Raw genomic sequence first — 14,295 nt, 5'->3', positions numbered from 1 at the left:
GCAAGAAGCAAGCTACTGTGGCCACTTCTAGTTGTGAAGCTAAGTATAGGACAGCTTTCACAGCTACGGTTGAGTGTGTGTGGCTCAGACGGCTTATGGCTGACTTGGGTGTTGGACAGGAGTCTACCACCTCTATCTTCACTGACAGTCAGAGCGCATTGGCAGTTGCGAGAAACCCAGTTTTTCATGCTCGCACATTGAGGTGCATTATCACTATGTCAGGGAGAGACTCTCAGCAAGAGAGATCAGCTTGGCCTATATGCCAACACAGGACAACCTCGCCGATCTTTTCACAAAGGCGCTTCCTCGTGAGAAGTTCGAAGCTTTCCGCAAAGCTTTGGGCTTGCTCCCCTTTGTGGACTGATCTACTTCGGGCATGGCACTCCCCTATACATGAGTGCCAGCTCTCGTTCACACCATCACTCCCAGGGGGGATTTGTTGCCATATATATATAGGACGTGATGTGTGTGAACACACTTAGGACCGCCGGGGCACTTTCTCCCTCTTTAGGAGGTTTTTTCCCCCGGCTTGTATATACGCCCATCCTTCTAGGGCTAACTTATCTTTTGTACATTGACACAATCTAATACACTTTGTGTTGTGTGCATTCTTGCTCCTTCTTCTCCAAGCTTTGTGTGCTTTTTTGCAACCCTAATTCCAACAAGAAAGATAAAGGAACCAAAAAAGCAAAGTACTGTGAAATCTAAAATCTAGGTGTACTTACTTGGAGTGGTATGGTAGGAAGATGACATCAACTACTTCAAAATTACAGTAATTGAACCATTTTGCAATGTCTGCACTACTCTCTGTAAGATCTCTGAGCTTGAAAGAGATTCCTAGATCAGTGGATGAAGATCCTGTGCATAACCCCAGGATGCAATTTGCTCTTGAACATGTTGCACAAGGAAAGACTCAAAGACTCAGTTTGAGATTGAAAAGGATTGATACTTTTGTAGAAAAAATAATTGAAAAGGATTGCACAAGGAAAGACTCAAAGACTCAGTTTGAGATTGAAAAGGATTGATACTTTTGTAGAAAAAATAATCTTGGAAAACACTCACTAGAGAGTAGCCAGGATGAGAGTATCTGTCAGGTACGACTTCCTCTGGGAAAGAGCTTTTATACAGTCTCTAGTGAGCCTGAACTCCAAATCAGCCATATCAAAATCTGTGGTCTCTAATTTTATTTTAATTTTGGGCCCCAATTCCAGAAGCCTCTCCTGTATCTTCTACTCCTTAACAAGTGTTTCTGACTCTAGGTCCGAAGATGAATCCTTCACTTGTTGTTTCATTAAATCCTCATAGGGCTGACTTCCCTCTGGTCTCATAGTTGTGTGTGACCTCTTCTATCTTCACCTCATCCTTAGAGTGCTTCCTGCTTGGTGGTATTAATAAGATGTCTCTCATCTTAATATCATCCCAGTCTTCTGCATTCAGAATTTTATCATATCTGTACCTTACTCTCACTAATGTGTTGATATCCTTTTTCATTATTGTCACCCTATGTGCATGGGTAGCAACTAGCATGGTATCCTGGAAGAACTCTATGAGAAAATCTTCTGCTGCCTCCTGTAGGGTGAGAAGGGCTGTCCTCCTACACCACATGAATCCGACACCCCAATAGTCACATACTTGCCTCACAAGTATCTGGAAAGGAGCCATGGGCATTGCAAAGCCTACAACCTTTTGTGCCTTCCTGATCTCCCTGAGAACATTGGCTCCCTGATTGATTCTCTTCTTCTGGCATATCTGGAGCATGTGCATGGGCTTGCCCTTCTTGGAGGACTTTGACCTCCCCTTTGAAGAACTTTGACCTCCAGCCACTGCCAAGTTAGGCCCACTTCCCTTTCTCCTTGCAGTTTCCTTTGTTCTTGCCATCAGAACTGAGAGAGTAATAAGCAAAATAATTAATTACCTTTAAAGATGACATCCATAAGGTAAGCTTCCACTCATAAATAGGTACAATAATGAGAACTATCATGGAACAGAAAATGGAAGAGGAGAACAAGTAAGATATGGAATAGATCGGAATCCACCTTCTCCACAAGATAGCATGTCAAAGGAAGAGTTTTGCCAGAAAACGCGATTTCGGAACATTTGATGGAAAATAGGTTCATATCACGTTTTCCCACTAAAACATTAGTACTATCTCATCACAAATTATTCCATAGTGATGTATTATGATACATGACTCTGAGCTGAAAGAACGGAATAGCTTAAAGCCAAAATTTACAATAAAACGTGATTTTCAAGGTTCTCGCTGCAAAGACACATCGAAATCACATTTCCCGACAAAAAAGTGATCCAACAACGAAACTTATATGCTCTTCATTTTCTGAAAAGATTCTTTTAGACTTGTCTATTCATCGAATATATATAAGGAATAAAAAAATAGGGTTTCAGTTTTGCAGGAGTATACCCTCTCAGATGGTACAATCCTTTCAGAAGGCTCTGTGCTTGACTTTGGTTGAGCTGGGGATATGATGATGGTATCTTTCAGTCGGAGAATGCCATGCTGAAAGCTATCCTTCATTCGGAGGTTGCCTTTTTGTGAAGGAGATGTTGTACTGAACAGACATGTGAGATCAATGGTACTTGCCACGTGCGTCATGATGATGTGTCCTCGATTTCTGTGTAGATTCTTGTATCGTGTCCTTTTGCATTCTCCTCCACACAAACCATCTAGTGACCACTTTCACCATCCCCTTCACATCAACCAAGCACCCATCCAATGCTTTCCTCTTCAAGCGTTAGCCGCCTCGTACCCTGCAATACCAAATAGACACAAATCATCTGCTTCAACCCTAAACCACATCTTGGTATTCCTTTTAGGCAACTTTGATACACCTATTCAAGGTCCTCCTGCATACACTTTTGTTCAGAGAGCATGGACAGAGGAAAAAGAGGTACTGTTCAAACTGATCTCAATTATATATTATAGTGTTATATTCTGTAATGTCAGCATCTGAAACTGAAATTCTATGTTGTCCGGACCCCGAGTTGTAGTACTTCCAATATCGAAAGGTGGTTTTGATGGAAAACGCAAAATAGGATGGTTTTGCTTGAGGGGGACAGAATATCGCGTTTTCTAGCAGATTCCGCACCACTTTCTTTTATATCCTCTCTCTTAATTACATATGCTAGTATATGAGTTCTAAGGCATACAAAGAATATTCGCAATGAAACGCGATTTTAATTTTCTGGTTGCAAAGACATGTCAAAATTGCGTTTTCCGACCAAAAGTATTTTGTATGAGAATCGATGCATATCTCGTATTTTTTGGCCTCTACCGATATATTCTGTAATGTTTTTCTCTGTTCTCTCTGCGTATCTTTATGTGCATGTACAATTTTGGATAATGCTCCAGCCAAGAGAACATTGGACCTATCAAAATACTCTATCAAAGATAAGGTCCAGGTGAGCAATATTTGAATTTACTCTTCTTTATATGAGAAAATATGAATTATTTTTTATTTCTGCTATTGTATTTTTCATTACAGCTAAGAGGCAGAGTACCAGTATAGCAAAGGAGTAATCAAATCTGGTGAGCCAAGGAAGCCTCTGAAAGAGCAAAAGTCACCACACCTACAGCTTTTTGAGTTTCTCCAAAAGTCCAATGCCCAAAAGGAGTATCCAACATTTCACAGGATGTTCAACACTCCTTTCAAATTGACTGACATTGTGGCTCAGCACAAACACTTTTTGGAGGACCAGTTTGAGGTGTTTAGACAGATGACAGTTGATGGAAGGATTGTGAATAAGGATGAGGCTTTTGTGCATATCAAGGACTTATGCCAAAGTGATAAGCTGAGGTATCAATTGAACAGGAGATTTGATGTTCTACCTTGCTGCTTCAAGGGTATCTGCAATCTCCACAAGAGGGGCTGTAGGATATTGGAGGAGAGCTTTGCATTTGCCATTTATTTACATTATGTTGAGCTTGGTGTTTCTGAAAAGTCTGCTCAAGAACATGACTTGGAAGAATATGAGGAAAAGCTGGAGGAGGTGGCAAGTGAGCAGAGTGAAGAACTTCAAGATGAGGAGCAAAGCATTAATCTAGAGGAGGAGAAGTCTGCTATTGCAGCACTTGATCTCATATCTCTGAAATCAGAGACTTTAAGAGATGCAGTTACAGTGGATAAAATTGAGCTTGATAGTTCCAGTTATGCTGTTCCCATCCTTCCATCATTCAAGATAGAAGGTAGAGAATATGTTTTCCTAAATGACATATTGTGCATTTTCAATCTAAGAGAGGACTATGCACTTGGCCTCATAGCTCAATCATGCAAGGTGGACAAGGAAGTAATGATAGATGATGATCCCTTGCTGGACCTAGAAGACAGGTTCAATCCTGCATTGGAACTTTCTACGTGTTTTAAGGAGGCAAGTAATTTTCCAGAGGTGGATGATGAAGTCTTTAAAGAGGTACAAGCCTGTATGAATCTCACTAGAAGCTCAGCTCTGGCACATCATTCTGAGGAGACATCAGAACATAGTATCTCATTGTGGAAAGAGAACTTGCTTGAGCAGGATGATGAGAATATGAAGGTAATGGCATCTTATTTGTGTACTTTTGTGATATTTCAATCCCTGCTTTTGAGTTCTAGTGACCATTTTAGGCAATCTAACAATATTGTCTACATGCAGTTAGATATTGAAGATGAAACCTTCCTCTTGAGGTCCAAAGGAAGCAGAGTTGCTGGCTTGGGTAAACTGTCAAGTCTTTCCCATTTCCTTGCAGACTTATGTAATGCCAAATTGTTCATATACCATGGGACAATGAGCAACAATGGGGAAGCAATAATTCTTTTTTTCAAGTGTATGTCAGAGGCCCTGGGTGGCCATTCCCTTTCATGGTCTGCAGACAAAGTGATATTGATAGAGAAGAGGTCTGCCTTACATATTTTTGGTTATTATTCCGGAAAACAGTGCTCTAGAGCAGGATATTTTTTTATCATATACTGCCTATGCGCTTGCTGCTGCTGGTGTAAAGAATCCTCTTAGTCTCTCGAGCCTTATGGCAAGCACAAACTTATACGAAACCGAGAGCCAACACTATGGGGATCACCAAAGAAATTGGAGGAAGGAGAAAGTGCTCGAGAACCAACCTCACCAAAACAAGGAAGATCTCAGAGCACTGTGGTGTCATTGAAGAAAAAGAAGTCTCCAAGTAAAGTGAAAGGGAGGGTTCCCATTGGTAGACCTTGGGAGAAACCCTAAGGCCATTAGCTATAAGATGATTGTCATTGTATATTTAGCTTTAGAACAACAATTTATTTATGCTGTATCTTTTGTATTCTGTATTTTCTATGCATCAAAATTTGAGAACTGTTTTCAATTATGTGGTACACAATTCTGTATTTGAGAACTATTTTCAATTTGAGAACTGTTTTCAATTTGAGAACTGTTTTCAATTATGCGGTACATAATTTTTACACTTGTATTCTTCTGCATCCACCACAAAGGAATTGTAAACACACATTCTGTATTTCTATGCATCAAAATTTGAGAAGTGTTTTCAATTATGAGATTATGAGATACACAACATTTACACTTGTATTCTATCCACCCATTTGTGATCTACAAAGACCTTTGATTTTCTCCATTCAGCATCTCTCTCTGCTGCATTTGAACTCTCTAAAATTTTCTGTCTTCTCTGCTACTTGAAAGGCTTTCTTGACTTGAGATGCATTGACCTTTCTCTTTGTTTCGATCTTTTGAAGAAGTACGCCTCGATAAAACCATTGAAACACTTCCTTTAAGCTGTTGTCTTTTTGTTTTCCTCCAAAATGTTGTGCATGTCTAAAGAAAGCATTATGGGCCATGTAGTGTGATTTTTCCATTCCTTGTGTAGACCCGATTTCACGGCATCCATACTTTTTTACAAAGAATGGAAGATGGTTGTAGATAATATGCTGTTTGGACACAAAAAGAGTCTAGCATTAGAAAACACAGAAAATACAAATCATTTTGTTCTCAAAATTGAACAATTGGGTGGAAGTTAGTGTTGTCACCATGTAATGGGTTATGTTGCAGGTTGACCATGCTTCCTTCATTGCCTTTCCAAAATTCTTAACCTCTTTCTGAAATGCCTGTTGATCATTTTTGTTCCAAGAAACTTTGTCACAATAAACAAATAGCTTGTCCAACGATTTCCACACCTCAGCCTTCACATCTCGTGCCATCCCATCTGCCTGATGATCTTTTACTACATTGTGGACTTGCTTCCACACACTGTATTTTATTCTGCATACATATTGTGATTGTCTATCCCCTTTTCTTGTTGTATTTTGTGGATGTGATAAAAACCTTCGGGCCTTTACTCCACCAATGGATGGCTTGATAGGTACCTCTTTACCATTTGTAGATTTCTTAAGATCTTTTGTTATATGAACATCTCCACCATGTAGACCAATTTCTGATAATACCGCTTCCAATGATTGTATTGCCTCTTTTCTTTTCACCTCAGGCCGAAGTTTCCAGGCAAATCCAATATATAGTTTCTCAATAATTCTACACAATGCATGCAATGTGCAAATGTGAACATTGCATAATGAAATATCAAGAACTGCTTTAAAATTTGGATCTTCCTTGTCCCTATTGGGTGCTCTTCTCCACCATTTGAAATCCAAGACATGGGTTGGTTGTTTACAATACAAGCAAGGAGATTTGGAGTTACCCCCTTTACTGATATTATTGTACATACACTTCAATGTCTTAAGATCACCTGCCATATGCCATTCTACTTGAAAATCACCTTTGCCACTTGGAACATGAAGATGACCCCCTAAAATTTGACTCCTTACAGTTGAGGGTATATCTGTCTGGTGAAAAACCCAGTTAAGTGTTTCATGGTCCTCTGTCTTCACTTGCCATTACAATAGAATGATATATGGTAGAAGTTTATTAAAAAATATACATGTATATTCAACAAATACTAACACCAAAATAAGAAAATCCATACCTCAAATGATCCCAACCACCATACATGTTTTTCTGATTGAACGCTAAAGTACTTTGAACTGCTCTTTGTGTGATTGATGGATCAAGTGCCCGATTCATCAAGGTAATAGTCACTCTTTCTATCTTCTTTTCCTTTACAATTTCACATTCGTCAAGCTTAACAACAAACTTTAAAACTCCTTTACATTCCTCAAGTGTGATGTTATAAAACTCCACCATTCTTCTCTGTAATTGTTGCAGCTCCACAAAAATATTATTCAAAGGATCATATACAGTCCTTCCTTTGACCCCTTTTCATATACATTTTTGATATGTAAATATTGTCCAATGAAGTCATCTATTTCCTGATTTAGAAGACCTCTTTGGCGCCACACTGCTGCTGGGGTGGGTAACAATACACGTTTTATCCGATGATCTTTGAGAGTAGAAGAAACGATGTTAAAGATTAAAGCATATCCTTTTCTACTCACCCCACTCATATCTAGGGCTTCTTGAATTTTTTCGACATCAACTCTACTTTCTGATATAAACTTTTCGACAGCATCACGTTGTCGTGATGTGGGCGGTATCACTGGGCAAGTGCGAGACTTCTGGCTGTGAGAGTGGCTTCAAATCCCAGCATGGAAAACAAAAACACATAACTCTTCAAGGAGCATAAGACATCTCCATTTTTGATGACATGTACATGTGCCAATTCACTTCAATACATCCCCAAATTCAGCTTGATGATTGCACATAAATTGTGTGTCAAGAGCATGACCAGTTCCAAGCATAGATCTCCTTATTCTTTTTCATATGCTTCAAACATATCACATGTAGGCATAATACAATCTACAAAAGATTTCCATATACATGTGACCATTCACATCACATATATCATATAATGCCAATTCCATCATTTCAAGGTGTCTCTTGATCCCGTGAAAACCTGAGAGTATAAAAAAAAAAGGCAAATTTATGGATTTCGCTATTCCCATACGGCTGTTTCACTGCTTTTTGGCGTGCCCAAACTTAGTAGATACAAGCTGCCTTCCACGCTATTTTGCAGCTTTTCTTGCCCATGGCTTCAGATGTTTCCTCCTTTGCATGAATTCGGCAGCGATTCCCTTCATTTTTTTTTTAAAATTTTCAGTAAGCGTATCATTAGATGTAGCTTGAATTCCTTTCTAATTCAAATCCCTACATGGTCTGAATAGAAGTTATCCTCCATTTTTTTGAATCTCTGGTCGATTTGCTCTCTGGTTCTCTCTTCCCCTCGTTTCTTCATATTCCCCTTCGTAATCTGATTTTTCTGGTTCTTTCCCCATTTCTTTCCCGCAAGAGAATCGGGCTCCTTCGCTTTTTGCAGCTCAAAAATCGGATTTTCCCAAATTAAAAAAAACGCTGCGCTTCCTTTTTTCCAGCTTAATACTCCGATATTCCTTTAAAAAAAAAAATCCATGCAAGCCACCACCTTGCGTCACCTTCGTTCTACGTGAAGCCGCCATTTCAGACTTGACTTTTTCACCCTGCCCACATGTAGCACTAGATATCACCCCTACATCTCTCACTGCACCCGAAGCACTTCTGACTAGCACTAGATATCACCCTGCCCACATGTAGCACTAGATATCACCCCTACATCTCTCACTGCACCCGAAGCACTTCTGACTAGCAGTTTATACAGGTAGCCAGACGTTTCAAACTGAGAAAACGAAAAAAAAAATGGTGATAGACCTTGGCCATTTTCTCTTTAGACTTTCCATCTTCAAGGCTCAATGCAGATACACTTCATTGAAAAATCACAAAACTTCCAACCATTGCCTCTCGAAGCGGGCAGAATTGCGGCAGGTAAATGAGACTACAACTAAACCAAGTAGCATGAACAACACTACTTACTTGGCTGCAAGATGTGTGTTGATGCATAAACTCCATAAGATCCCCTCCTCTTCTGATGACAGAGTCTCTGCAAATGCGTATTGCGTCAGGAGCACTCAAGACCTTTGAACTCCAAGGTCTGGCTATCACACACATATACGCAACACACACGCACCCGATCACCAATCCAACTTCATGGCCTTGAATTCCATATGACCACCTATGTCCAGACACCTGGGTCTCACCACAGTATGCTCATCATGTGCATACAAAAGACGCTTCAAACTAGCCATCTATCATCTGTAGCTATTCCGGATGAAAAGTACCCACCTTGGGTGCTAAAAAGATCTCAAACTGTAGCTCCTCTGCAAAAATTTCCTTCTAGGAAGTTGTTCCATGTCTGACCACAACTCTTCAGTTCATCACATACCCATCGGGCACTCCCAGCTCCTGCTATCTGCCCTCCAAAATGGCTCCTTATCAGCCTGTGCACTTCACATAAACTCACACATTTCTCCACTGTTTGCCTGGCCTTCAAGCATGCATCTGCACACACTTCCCCGCTACATCAAGCACATATTGCATACACATCATTCTGCTCACTTGATCCCCAATCTAGCTGCATCTGCAAAAGACTGCCCTTTTCCTCCACTAAAAACATCACACTATCCAAGTGTTAAAACACCTACTACACCCGTTATGTACACAGGCTATGAGACCTGGCTCAGTCTCAGCTCATCTTATTGAACCTCATTTAAATATGAACATATGTACTTAGGCATCATATAATGACTCAAGTCATGGCACTTAATCCCATGCATCTGGATTTGCATTTAATGGCATCATATGCATGGTTTCACACCATAGACATGCCATGGCACGACATCCACCCCCTCTAAACCTGCACATCCTCTGGTATGTGCCAAATCATCATCAAGATCCACATATATCTGGATGTCGTCTTCATCTTCTACATTACCTGGAAGATCATCCTCTTCCTCTTCAACCATATCCAAACTATCACTGTCAAGCCTATTATCCTGAGTCTCCTGTGAATCAAAAGGATCAGTGTCATGCCTTCTTTTAAACATCTTGATCCTTTTGCCTGCTACAAGATTCTTTATCTCTGTTCCATCAAGCTGACACAGGGTATACGTGGCATTTCCATGCACATGCTTGACAATGTAAGGGCCAAACCATCTTTTTGCAAACTTCCTTTGCACAGTAAACTGGTTGTCAAGACTACTATCATACATTAGGACCCAATCACCTTCTTCAATAGGTTTTGGCCAGAGTCTGTGTCTTCTATCAAATCTTTCTTTATTTTTCAACCTTGTTCAAACGAGCTTTAGCAAGCTCTACATCTTCAGGCCTCCTCTCCAGCTGCCTTATTCGCAATGCAAGGAGGTCTTCCCTGTTCAATCCTTCCACCCAGGGTAATACATTCCAAGTTGGAACTACTTCTTCAACTGGCATTACTGGCTTCTGACCATACATTAATTCTGCAGGCATGTATCGCTGAGCTATGAGTTGTACGGTCAGCCCACAAGGCATATGGTAGCAGCCTTGGCCACTCTCGCATTCTTCCTCTGCATGCCTTAGCCAAAGCTTTAATGATTGGAGGATGTCCTCGCTCACTTTTACCATTGCCCTCAGGGCTGTAAGCACATGTTAGGGTCAATTTGATGCCAATTCTAGAGAAGAATTCCCTTGCTTCTTCAACATCTAGCTCACCCCTATCAGCTGTTATTTTTCCAACACAACCATACCGGCAAACACACACATCACTACCTATATATATATGGCAACATTTTTGGTCCTTATATTATTCTTCTTTTTGTAGCTCTCATTGGAGTTTTGTTTCCATTGACCTTGAACAAAAGAGATGTTATACATTTAACTCTCTTCAGGGTACCCACCAGGAGCTAGGCCTGTAAGTCTTATCCTTAATGTATTTTCATGAAACTTTGGAGTATGGAGGATGCTAATATCAAAGAAATTTGATAGTTCTCATATTTCCTTTGGTATTGTAGTGTCTTGAAAAGACTTTTTGATGCCCTGGACTTATGTCCTCCAAATACAAATTTACTCAACCTAATTGAACCAATTGCACTGCAGGTTTGTGGAAGAACACCAATCTTATTTTATCTTTTGTATAGAGAACTGATTATCTTTATTTAAATTCTCATAATTTATTTACAGACACCACAACAAATAGACCCATATTCTTGTGGATGGAGATTACTTATAATAACTAAATACATATTGGACTCCTACTTTGGAGAGAAGCAGCCTGAGTTTGTAAGTCAAAAGATTTACAATCATCAAATTTTTTAACATAAATGCAGTCAGTTTCTGAAAATAACATTTTCTTTATTGCAGATGCAAGAAGATAGTTTTGGCTCTAACTATGTCTATAGTTTCAAAGCCAATACAATTTTGAGGTTGCTACAACTTGCTTCTCCTATTCTTACATCTCCTCCAATTCTAAACGAGCCAATATCCCCTTCCAATATTGATGTAGAAGTGATTACTGAGCAGAAAAATGATTTGAAATCTTTCAATCTAAATGATAACATTCTTGATGGGTTCCAGAAAGTTCAGGAGCAGCCTTCCAAAGTGCCTGAGGAGATGAAAATGGAAGATGAGCCTCTCCCACGAAATATGAAGTCTTTGGATGTAACTTAGGAGCAAAAGGAGAAGCCGAGGGAGAGCCATATCGACAAGGAGCCTTTATCTGAGTCTTTGGACCAAAGCCAGGCTCAGCCTGAGCTTGAAACCCAAATATAGGATTATTTGTATATCTGTAGATATACCCTCCTCTGTACATCTGAGAACAACAACAGTAAATGCAAAGATAAATGCAATTACTTTTTCTCAATGGATCACTTCTTGGTTTGAAAATGTTAAGAATTCTATAATGCTTTTACTGTCTGCTAAAAATATATATGAATTGTCTATTGTACCTGAGTTCAAGATGATTGAACTATCTGAATTGTTCTGCTTTGCAATATCTTTGCATTGTATCTTGCTTTCTCTTCTTTGCAGTATCTGAAACAAAATCACAATTTGAACTACATTTTTTGAATTAAAATTTTGATAAAATAATTTTGCCAATCTTGAATGAGTACTTTAGGAAACTCAGTTTACCTTTTTGTTGTCTAAAATGAATGAAAATCCCATGCAGACACTCCCTTCAGTCTCGTTTATAATGTCATTCCGTAATCGAGAGAGTGTGCAGTATCTTCCAAGTGTGATGGATGCTATTAAAATGCCATTCTCGACAACATCTATATCAATAATATCATTTTCTAGACATGAAGAGCTCTCATCTTGTTCCATTGGTACTAGTTGTGTACCTATCATCCTGCTTCGTTTATAGTAAAATGAGAAGATAAAATTCTGGGAGGCAAACATGTACTTGAGATTGATTGTGTCATGGACAATCTCACAATACATAGTGTTGGCCATAATTTTATCCCAACCATCATCCAAAAATTTTGGAATGTCATCACAGCCTTTTGCTTTAAAAGAAAACATAGTCTTACAAACTCTGATTGAATATTCTTAAAAAATATCTATGAAAACATTGACATGCATAAAAATTGTGATTTGACTATTCTTGTTGCAATATTTGGTTTCAATGAATGCTGCACTTCTGCATATAGTTTGGCTATATGCCTCTATTATACTTCCATCCGAAATAGGCCAGTCTATTATATTCCATTCCAAAAAATCTTACCTTGGCAATATGCCATAAGAATGAGCATGGTCCAATAGCTGGTAGAAGTGATCATAGAAAAAAATACCCGCTTTAGCCAAGTCTCTTACAGATCTACCTTTGTACTGTAGCTCTCCTATCGCGCCATGTACAACATTGAAGAATCCTAAAATGCATTCCACTGGTTTGCCACTCCTCTTATGATGAAGGATATAGATCTGAAACATTCAGAAAGATCATCTTAGTTATAAAGAGAGAAACAACTGTGCCTTGAAAATAATTTAAGTTATATTATGTGTTTACAATTTGGTCTATGATGTGGAAGATAAGTTGGATATTCTCGCAATTGAAGTTCTCGATGCACATAAACATGCTGCACCAGAATCTCTTTTACACATCTTCTGTCTTCTTTCACTCTAAAACCTTTTACTCTGCCTTTCCAGGATGTCAGGAAAGTACTTGTTGATTGTTTCTTTTTGCTCTTCTTCTTAATCCTCTTGGGTTGCATTAGTACCCAAGCTCCTTTTCCTACTTCAAACATTTTCCAACTAGCATTTGCTATTACAATATTGGAAACCTCTATGCTTGAAATCTGTGTGATAGGCCTTCATGGCAAAGATATGTTTCGTACATCAACAGAGTCTTCACTATCTAAACCCACCGAACGTTTTCTAATGCTGCGTCCATTGTTTCTGGGTGCCATCTCAGGCTCCGAATCTAACACACCCCTAATAGAAACCAACACAAAAGAAAGATAGTATGATGTTAGATTTCAATTAATCTAACATTCTAAGTAATGCAGATCGACTTAAAAGAAAGAACAAAAAGATATCCACAACAGGTGAAATGTTGAAGAGAGCAAATTACAACAAAGCTATGGCAAGGAGAGATGCTTGTCAAAGATGGAATAGTCCCTCGAAAGTCTAAGAAGAAAGGAAATTGGATTGTCGCGAGCGGGAAGTTTCAAACAGACTCTTACGCTCAAAGATGGACTAAAATCTCATGATAGAGACATGCTAGAGAAGAGAATCAAAAACAAATCTCCCTATTCATCTCGCACGCTTATGCCACCATAAAGTACTGTTCTACTTTCTATTTTTCACTACATAGCCATCATAAGTAAACCTCTGCACAGGATTCTTCACTCTCCCAGATCTTCGCAGCTTTGCATTCATGGCTTCCATACCCTTCTTTACACCAGGTGTTCTCATAGCTGGTATCCCAAGCTCCTCATCAAGGCTCATCTTTGAGCCACTAGACTCTCCATCAACATGAGAATGCCCTGCAGAAATGCCAGGCATACCAAGGGGCTCAACCACTTTCTCTTTTCCTTTATGTGATGTACTAATCACATTTGCAGGACTGGTATTATGATGCAGCCTGCCACTCCATGGTCTATCAACTGAACCACTAGATGAGGACTCTCCTGGTCCACTCAAAGACTGTGATTGCTGACTTGCTTTCTGTGCAACCACATTTCCACTCACATCAACCCCAACAGCTTCTTTTTCAGCAGCATACTAGCTGCTCATCTCATCAAAAACAACATCCCTGCTTACTCTCAACTCACGTGTAGCAAGGTTATAACACCTGTATCCCTTTTGCTCAAGGGAATATCCAATAAACACACATTTTTCAGCTTTTGGATCCAGCTTAGTTCTGAGCTCATCTGGCACATGCACATATGCAATGCATCCAAAGACTTTCAGATGAGACAAATCAAGTTTTCTGCCAGTAAACATCTCCTCTGGAGT

The sequence above is a fragment of the Cibotium barometz genome, chromosome 45 (assembly GCF_041138505.1).
Source record: "Cibotium barometz isolate CiBa-2024 chromosome 45, ASM4113850v1, whole genome shotgun sequence".
NCBI lineage: Eukaryota > Viridiplantae > Streptophyta > Polypodiopsida > Cyatheales > Cibotiaceae > Cibotium > Cibotium barometz.
This window is presented reverse-complemented; position numbering follows the sequence as displayed.